The sequence below is a fragment of the Ischnura elegans genome, chromosome 2 (genome assembly GCF_921293095.1).
Source record: "Ischnura elegans chromosome 2, ioIscEleg1.1, whole genome shotgun sequence".
NCBI lineage: Eukaryota > Metazoa > Arthropoda > Insecta > Odonata > Coenagrionidae > Ischnura > Ischnura elegans.
In genome coordinates, this window is record NC_060247.1 from 48,314,125 (window position 1) to 48,324,153 (window position 10,029).

The window sequence follows — 10,029 nt, forward strand, 5'->3', positions numbered from 1 at the left end:
TAATTGTCTATGGAAATATTGGTATTATTTTTACCCGTAATTACTCAAAGGGAATGCTAGATTTTCTTGCAACTGTTTTTGTGGGACTTAGGGATTCGGTTTGTCGTTTTTCATATTTTATCCGTTGCTGCTACTACTTAAGTTTCACCGGCTGTGCGGTTGGTGTCTGGCTGAAGTGAACTTGCTCAAGTGAATTCAAGCCAGGCTGAAAGGATTTCTAGGCCGTTGATATTGATTTTCCGGGTAGCGGGTGAGTAGGAAGTGTCTTAGGATTTTCGAAGATAAAGGAATACAGCATAAAACATTTTGTCAGAAATGCAGCTGCAAAAAGAAAGAACACTCCCATTGAAGAGTGAATGCACTGTGATGAAGACTTTTTGGTCATGAGAAACTGGCACGCGTCAACGTAACACGCTGAAAAATATGGGATGACCAATCTTGCGACCTGGCTGCGGTTCATGGTGAAAATAGAAGCATAAATGTGAATCCGGGTTGAAATATATGATAGCCTTTCCGATGGAGAGCTTTCAAAAAGGTTTGTTCTCTACGTTGTCATTCTCCCGATATGCATTGAGTGGTGCCTTACAGTACCCCTTCGTATGACAAAAGCCTTTCGTCAGTGTTTTAACTCGGCGAGAATTGCTTCTTAAATGAAAACAGTACAGGTTAATTGCATTGTATTCTTTATCAGTGGCCCTATTTATTCTCATAAATTGATTTTTTACCGAATTTTTTCTTCTATACTGTTCAGAGGAGGTTTCATTGGTAGATATGTCATTCCTGGAAAATAAAGAATTTTGCTAAACCTACAGATAGTATTACGCATTAGATTCTACAGAATGGAGCGATTTACTGTAGAACAGCATTTACAGTAATAAATAGCTATAATTAATTTCCAAAATCTTACTTTATATTGGCGGGATTCAACGCCTCAAGAGTTTTCCGAAATCAGCTGTTCAGGTAATGATGAGGCGTCGTCACGCATCGAAATAAAAGTAATATCGTGGATAGTACAATAGCTTTCTTATTTATAAGTATATACAAAAGTCTGCTGTGAACCCGGTCCCTACTTGAAATAAATTAATTCTAGCCTCAATTAACTTTCAAAACTGTATACTTAGCCTTTAAAAAATTATAGTTATTATATTTACAAAATTCATTCATGAATGTAGCCATTTTCTTACTAAGTTTTAATTTAAATCAACTTTATTTTAACTCTAATTGGCTCACTTATTGGATTATTTCATTAAAAACTATCAGCGTACTTAATATTATAAATTCCTAGGTATTTATGAATTTGTTTTATTAATCCATGTAAGCACTCTGGGTATTAAGCTCAGTTTTTTGAACATGAAGATTTTTACAAACAGTGATCACGATAAAATCTCTAGCGTAAGCTACTTTTATCCAGGCATTTTCTAATAACCCGGATATGAATCAGCTAGGTGCTGTGATTTTAATTACTCCCAATGAATTTTTTTTTCATTTTGCAGGTACGTTATTTAACACTAGTAGCGCTCTTTTCCCATGCCTAAAATCGCCGGCAGCGGTCATGATGACCGTTAGGAATTTTCTCTCTCTGTGGTGGTGGCGGTGTGTAAATAATTTCTATAGTATATTGTATTTTAAAGTACTAGTCTTTTATTTTTACTCAAATTTACAATATTTCCAAATAATTAACAAAATTTTTAAACAATTTAGTTTTTCATCTTGGACACAAAATTTGGTGGGTAAATGCGGAGGTAGTCTATGCTATAATGTGATGTCTGTGATTAAACTGCGGAGAATACAAAAAGAAATTGACTAAAAACATGTGTAAAATCAGTAGTGAATTCAATCTGCTAACTTGACTGCTACTTATAATACTAGAAATAATCCGATTTTGAAGTAAGCAAATAAAAAGGAGAACATCAATAATACCGGTCAAATGGATCTCTCTGGTGCGTTTAGATATATCAGCTAATCTTCTGTTTAATAAAAATGAATTACTTTCCGTTAGTCTCGCTAAAACTCGAGAACGAGTCGACCAATTTGGCTAATTTTGGTTTTACAGTATTTGTGAAAGTCCAGGGAAGGTTTAAACGGTGAAAATATTATTCCGTACGGCCCATGAGGCCTTGACCCATTTCCATAAGATATACATGTAAAGTTCGTTATTAATACCTGCAGACCTTTTTTCTTTTGGTCATTTAAATTAATAATGATGATTACATATAGTTGAAATATATACCATTGGAAAGAAAAATAAATACACAATTACTACCGAGGCTTCCGCGGTGAGTTGATTGGTGATTGTTTTTCGGGTTTATTCCGCGTTGACTCATATTTTGCGGACGACAGTTTCGGGCGCGTTCCAGCGCGTTCTTCGGGACCCGAAAACCCGAAGACGGGAGCTGGAACGCGCCCGAAACTGTCGTCCGCAAAATATGAGTCAACGCGGAATGAACCCGAAAAACAATAACAAATACACGATCATATTCTTACAATCGCTTTCGTTTTCTCCGTGATTGGCCTCTTTCTTAGTTTTTTCGCAGAATAAATCCTTTGATTTAATCGTTAAAATTTTCATTTGTCATTCTTTATTCTCGAATTTAGTGAGCGAAAACATTCTTCACTTACTTTAGGCTAATTTCGTAACTAACCGTTTATTGTTTATTAAAATACAGTCATTCGTTTATGTAGTTTGACATAGTAACATTATTTTCCGCTGAGTGCGCGAGAACTTTCTTTTGCTTGGTTATTTACCATGCTAAGGAGATGACGACCAAACTTAGGTCGTTGAATTCAATCAAATGTGCGACGAGCTACCTTACGTGATAACCAGCGTTAATAATAATACGTTATGACCAGCGAGAGGCAGATAATAATAATGGTCGTATTAGTATGACAGACTTGCGTAATAGGGTGATTGAAAATGAAGCGGATAGGCTTAGAATGCAACGAGGTCATCAAACACAACAACAGCGAGCACGACACAATGAAATAATCGCTTAATACGCAGTGCTCCTGCGATCCTGGAACGAATAGCATTCAACTACGATCGGGTTGAAGATTATTGGGCCGATGAATCAGTGGCAGTCGGGGAAATTAAAGTCAATTGTCAATATTATAAGGCGTTAAGACAATTAACAAAAGGTATGTAAGGCGTGTGTAAAATCCGGAAAACTAAATATATTTGCGTAATTTAGACGAAGTCGGTGTAGTGGTTTTTGTTTTGCTATGTTGGTACCAGAGATTCTTAGACGCCGTGCCAGTTTCAGGGAGTTTTTCGCAAATATCTTTCTTGTTTTATCATGAAATTATACTTTTTATGCATATTTATATTTGTCAAAAAATTTTGCTTCTCATGAGTGCCGTGTCAACAAATGTCTTGTTACAAACAGCTTTCCTAGCTCGAGAAAACAGTAATTTCTCCCCATGAGACCCCATTTTAAATCATCCGAATTTTACCGACGAAAATCTCAAAAACGTGCATTGGAATCCCTTTTTCCTTAGATCATTGAAAGTACATCTTTCAAAGAATATGCGACCAAAGTTTCATCAAATTCTTGTTACTTTTACCTAGGCGTTCTAACTAACTTAAAGCTTATAACGCGAGTAATTATTTTAGATTACAGTGTCGTCAACTTTAAAAAAATCTAATATATTGAGGAGAGGTTGTGGAAAAGTGGAAGTGTGTCTAATGGCAACGGTATATTAGCGCCTCCAGGCGTCCGTCTCAATCGATTCTGGAGAAATTTCATTATGTTTCCCTCGTGCCGAAGCTTCCTCCTCATATCCTCTCCTGCGTCGATCCATTCCCAAAAGCAATTTCATGGACTCACGCCTGCTTCGCGTGCGCAACGGCACATAACCTTCCTCAGGAGTACGGTGTTTCTCGCGTCTCTCCGGGATTTCTCACAAAAAACCGCCCCGTTGTCATTTCCCACCTCAATTATATATCGCCCTCGGTCGTAAAAAGGGATTCTCAAAACTCGATTGTCCATGCCCTCTTTGTTTCCTTGCGATTTCACTTCCGGTCAATATCGTATGCTTCGACTTTCAATCCGAAAGAGATGCATCATAAATTCCTTGATCGACGAATGTGTTTTCCTTGTAATGATGGTAAAAAAAAACTTTGAGCCAATTTTCACTTTTTTTCAGGCTCTCGTTAATCGTCATTACTTCATCCGAGAAATTAATTTTTACGGGGTTGTTATTAATTGATGACGTTTCCAAGCAATTTTCTTCATTGTATCAATGAAATGGGTTGAATAAAAAATGTACAACCGGGGTCGACTGTAATTTCGCACGATTCACCAGTAGAGAATGCATTAGGCTTCATAAAAGATCCCATTCCGATACTGTTAAGTTTTACTTTAACTTAGTATATCTAGCTTTATGCTAGTTCTTAGACTCTTTGTTTTCCACCAGTTCAATTCCATTCAAAACGGAATTGCGCGTACGAAGTTCCGCCCTTCATTTGTTTTAGCCCTTCATTGTTCGGGGAGAAAAAGAATGCCTTAACCTATCCGTTCGGCAAAATATGAAGTTGTATTTTAGGGTCGAGAAGTTGAAGAATTACGGAAACATGTGCTTCGATAAAAATTCAGTGTTAGTTATAATTTGTTGTATAATAATCACTACCAGAAAGCAGTCTAACCTTTACCAGCGAATTACGAGTCGTTTACATCTTGCATAAAAATCACATTGGTCACAATTGTGGGTCATTACGCCGTCCATCTTACGTCCCGCAAAGAGGAACTATGATACCATTCCCGCCAGTAGCTCAGAAAAAATGGATGAAGAATATCTAAATGATCACTTTATGACTTCCTACGAAGGCATGCTGCACTTAATTGTGGTGAAGTTTTACTGCGGAGAGAAACTAGCAGTATGTCCATGGTTAATTATTTACTAGGATAATAGCTCACTTTCTATATCGAATTTTTATCCCGCTGGTCCCACTAAAATATATTTTTTTTGCATTTTACTCGCCGTCAATGATGAATGACGCAAATTTTAAGCATTAGTCGTAAAAACCTGTTTATCTATTTATCAGGTGGGCTAGATGTAAATTGCATATATATGTTAGTTATAGTGGGATCTTTGTTATTCCCCTATGGTATTTTTTATCGATTATATTATCTGCGTAATATATTTTGTTATTACGATTCTCATCGTCATTGGGTTATCATTATGTTGAGTTTTCTCTTGGTTCTTACCCTAATCTATTGTGTTAGATTAAATGACTTAATTTTTAAATCTATCTTTCTTATTGAAAGAGGTTGATGTTACTGTTTTTCTCTAGCATACTTCATTCAAGTACATACATGAAGCATCACAAAGTCATAATATGAAAATATACAAACGTATATCTTTCTGAAATTGAATTATCTGCGTGAAGTTTCGTATATCCAGCTCAACCTTCCTTGCAAAATAAGGGTGTAGCAAAAGTAGGGAGTTAGGGATTCTCGTGATTAATAAGAGTAAATTTCTCGTTCTTTTACTCCTATGTAAGAAATCTGATGTTATTTTCATTTATAAGCCCTATACATATTATTTCGATGAGATTTTACGACCTCTTAGACTCTGAAAACAATGACTACGGATTTAGACTGTGTTCAACTCTCAGAGAATTTTTTTTGCAAAGTTTACCATCCTTTTATGTGAGATATTTTACTTCTTACTCGGTCTTCAAAATTAACAGTGAAAATACAGGCTTATCCTTCTGTTGATGGCTGTAAATAGTGTATTGCAATACATCAAAAAATCTTCGCAATCCTTCCTAATAGTGTAAAATGTCTGAATTTCAATTAATAAGATGATAAAAAGTTTTCGCCGGTATTTACTCAGCATTTTTTCACGGAATCCTTTTCTTCTGCTGACGTCCAGGTCTTCACTTTCGCGTCTCAATTGGTAGCAATTGCTTGCTGTCAGAGACTTGTGCTGGCGCTGTCGTTAAGCTTTCCGCCCTTCTATCGCCGCATGCGGGATAACCGCCAAGTCCTGGCAATCAGCCTCAGTGCTACATGTTCGTAAAGCGCTTGTGAATGCTTTCGGAAAGCGAGCCGAAGCAATTTATCCGCCTTTTACTGCCACATCGTCACCTGAACACAAAAAAGCGAGTCGTTCTTCAGCCCAGTATCATTCCACACGAGCCGATTTACTCAATCGCTGTTGAACTCAGCTCGACATTTCTCGCAGCAGTCTCAAATTTGAAATTTCTCTAGCTTGGCAAGAAGCACCATGAATTTACTACTTTCATTTACTTCAGTTAGCATATGGATGAAGACTTTGAATGGCTTGCTGAAATAATTTATCGGCTTCCCAGAGTCTTGGTTACCAGGAGTTTGTTTCTCTTTATCGCTATTCTGTACCCATGGTTAAGCACCTTCTTTGTTTCCCCGGAAAAAAGATAATCACCGAAAAAAATTTACTGATGAATTGTTGGGAATTAGTTCTTGAGAACAAAAGGGAATCAGGACTAAGGAATTATTGAATGACCCAAAATAATTATGAAAATTATTTCTCTTTGTTTTTGCCATTAAAAACGATAAAAATTATCGCTGGAATGTTTATTGAAAAACACTTGCCCGTATTTTCTACACCATTTAATGCGAAAATATTTTTGCAGTGTAAAATGAAGGTGGAAAATTGATATTCGTGCACCATTACTTTATTCAAGCAGTCTTTCTTTTTAAGAGGTTGAAATTTACCTACTCGGTATCATTACTCAGCAAAATGTAGGTATTCAATATTTGTTGATCAAAATCTAATAAAGTATGCTGAAGTTAACATAAGTTCATTTCTTGCTGATATGTTTCGTCAAATCCGTTGTCAGCGGGCACAAATTTTAACCTACTGCCCTGGCACTGAGTATGTCTCAGAATGATAGTAGGTAAATTAACGAAATGAATAGGGTGTTGATGGATTGCACCTCTGCAAGAGTCATTAAGGGCCGTATTAATAGTCGTTCCCCTAAGGGTCCCCTAGGGGCACCCTTCCCAAGGGACTTCAAGGGGAATCTTCAACATCGGTATTAATAGTCGTCCCCTTGGACTCCCCTAGTAAGGGGACTCCGAACATGGTAACTATGGGCCGTAACAACAACAAAGGTGTTTATTTACTTTATTTTTATAGGTGTTTTTATACAAAGAACTTGAGATGTCGGCGCGAAATGATTCGTTTTCAGCTACGGAAAAGAAAATATTGTACAATTTGATTGAAAAATATAAATGTTCCATTGAAAACAAGAGAACGGGCAGCGTTCAATGCGAGGCAAAGAAGAAGGCGTGGCTAGCTGTACGGAGTGAGTTCAACTGCCACCGCGATGTTGTTAGAAGAGATGTAAAACAACTGAAAAGGTAAATAAAAAGACTATGCAAGTAAAGGTAAGTTTAGGATGTTTCTTTCAGGTATTTATCTGCAGTTAACTGATTTTACGTAGTTGGTAATACATTGTTGAAGTACATCCTCGCCTAGCCGGATTCAGCATTTTCTGTCGATTTCATGAGATTGCAGCGTACCTATTTAGCAACAGAATATTTGAAGTAAAGAAAGTAAAGTGTGCATTCATTCTGAGAGGATCCAGTAATGTGGGTTGGAGTAACATGTGGAATGTATTACGGTATGAGTTTTTACGTGATGACGGGCGCATATTAATTTGCCTATTGAGCCTGAAAAACGGTGTTTCTGAAATTCGGGTGTTTTTTTTGCTCTTGCATTATTTGCTAACTACTGTATTAATTTCTTTGGTGTGATTAGATGTGAATATGCTAATTTTAATGACAATGAATAATAGTCCTTAATATCCCTTGAAAATTAGCTGGGGTAAATAGTGCTAGTATTTTGATAGATAGTAATATTGCCCTATTAACTGAAATGATATTAGCCGTTGGACTCAGTGCAAATTCTATCGAAAATTATTTAAATAGAAGCTTTGGGAGGCTGTAGCATAAAATTTATAACCATCTAAATGACATTTTAATGTAAAAGTTTTCGAAAAAATATGTCGTTTAAGTCACAGTGCTACATTTTCTGTGATTAAAAGAAATTGAAAAATGATCATGCTTTTAGCTCTGTTTATTTATTTTTTCCTACAAAATGATGTATGATATATTGTTGTTAATTTATAATTGCTTCCTGGATGCTTTCAGCCAATACTTCCATGGACATTGCTGAGAGGGAGTTAAGGGCCAGGTTGGAAATGATGGAAGAGGAGAGGAACTATTTACGAAGATTGTATGAAATGAAGATAAAAAGATCCCTGGAGAAGGACAAAATAACGAAATATAGACTGAGGCAAGCTGTGGCCGCTAGAAAGCTGGCGGAAGCACAACTGAAATAGTTTTGTGGGAAACGTGACCCCTAATTTGTAAATTTTATTTTTATAAAATATATTTACATTTTTTTAAATTTGCATATAAATTCATTCCTTCAACTCGTTAATTCCTATCATGAAAGCATGAGATAATGGCTGAACATAAGGAAATCGGTGCCTGTTATTAAGGGAAATGGATTTGGAACAAGTTTTGGTATCTAGCAACAGCCAAAAACCATAATAGACTACAAAGTTGAACAGTGGTAGGTCAAGGTACCTCATTCGCTCTGGTGACCAAAAGCTCCAAGATACAAATTTGCTGTGGCGCAAACACTGATAACTGAGACTGAGGAGGTAATGTTGCGGAATAAAAACCAGATAATGTGGCCTTTGTGTTTTAAAGGTTTAAGTAATTGCATTCCCAAGATCAAATAATACAAATAGTACGTAGTTGGATAAATTTCCTGGTTCCGTCCGCGCTGGTATTTTGATGGCGACGTTTTACCAACTGTGCTGTAGGTGTCCTCAGGCCAGGCTGATATGGAGAGTGCTTCTGATTGCCCGATGTTTATACAGTGGCGCCAGATTGAGGGAGTGCCTGCCCGTGGCTGATTGGTCCCCATACGGGGCAGGGGGGTCCTTCTGGGGTCCAGAAACAAGCGTTTCCAGGTGCTGGAAAGGGTGTAACCGTCTTCCCGATTCATATTTTATGGTCTTTTGGTAATTTACACCGATTCTCTGATTATTCTACTACGATATATTGCATTTCTTTGGCCAAGATTTTTGCTTTATCAAAATTGATTTCATGACCTGGCTCTGACAAGACATGTTGAACAACTTCTGATTTCTCTTCTTGTCTATTCTTCAGTGTTCGAGAATGTTCTTTTATTCAGCCTTGTATGTCCCTTTTAGTTTGTCCTACGCATGATTTCACACAGATGTATTGAACCTCGTATACACTCTCTAACCTGAGATTCACTAAGGACCGACGAAATGGGTCGCACCATCTCAAGCAGAGGCCCTCTCACGGCTTCCTTAGGAAACCGGTACCGCTGCAGGAACTCTGCATCTCTAAAAAAATCGAATGGATTTTGCGCATCACGGACGTAAAACTTCTTCAATCTCAGATGTTGGTTCGCCAATCTATCGAGACGACGAACAAAGGCCTCTAGGCTGTCCATCACCGTCAAAGATAACCCAAATCACGGGTAAATGGGAAAATATGAACGTATATTCAGCGAAGTGATACACAGGAAAAGGTTGAGATGAAAGGGATATGGTGAAATTAATGAAAATGGGTAAAAACGAAACGATTTTTGAATGGGCGAATGAGCAATGTGACAAAATGAATAAATGGTATGGTATGAATTAATATGGAGGTGAATAAAGGCATAAATGAGTAACTTTTTAACGAGAGCACAACAGCAACGACCGTATTTGAACAAGCAGCAACATGAAGTCAATAAAATACGAAAGCAACTAAAGATTTCTGCTTACAATTCCAGTAGTACCTGTTTTCTCCGCTTCATGCACATGTCGCAAGGTGAGGCTCACTCCGCTCCCATTGTAGGGGACTGCAAGGGGGCCCCTACAGCCTAGGGGACGACTATTAATACCAGATTCGTGCGTGGGGGACTGTAAGGGGATACCTAGAGCTAGGGGACCCCTGGGGGTCGACTATTAATACGGCCCTGTGTCGTTATTCTGCGACGCAGAAGAGGCTGGTT

At 37.5% G+C, this 10,029-nt stretch overlaps 1 long non-coding RNA gene across 1 annotated transcript; it reads left to right on the forward strand.

Annotated features, from left to right (window-relative positions):
• Positions 1-6,937: 6,937 nt before the first annotated feature.
• Positions 6,938-8,397, forward strand: LOC124153685. Its single transcript, XR_006863732.1, has 2 exons — positions 6,938-7,346; positions 8,139-8,397. It is a non-coding gene; the product is annotated as an uncharacterized LOC124153685 (long non-coding RNA).
• The last annotated feature ends 1,632 nt before the right edge of the window (positions 8,398-10,029 follow it).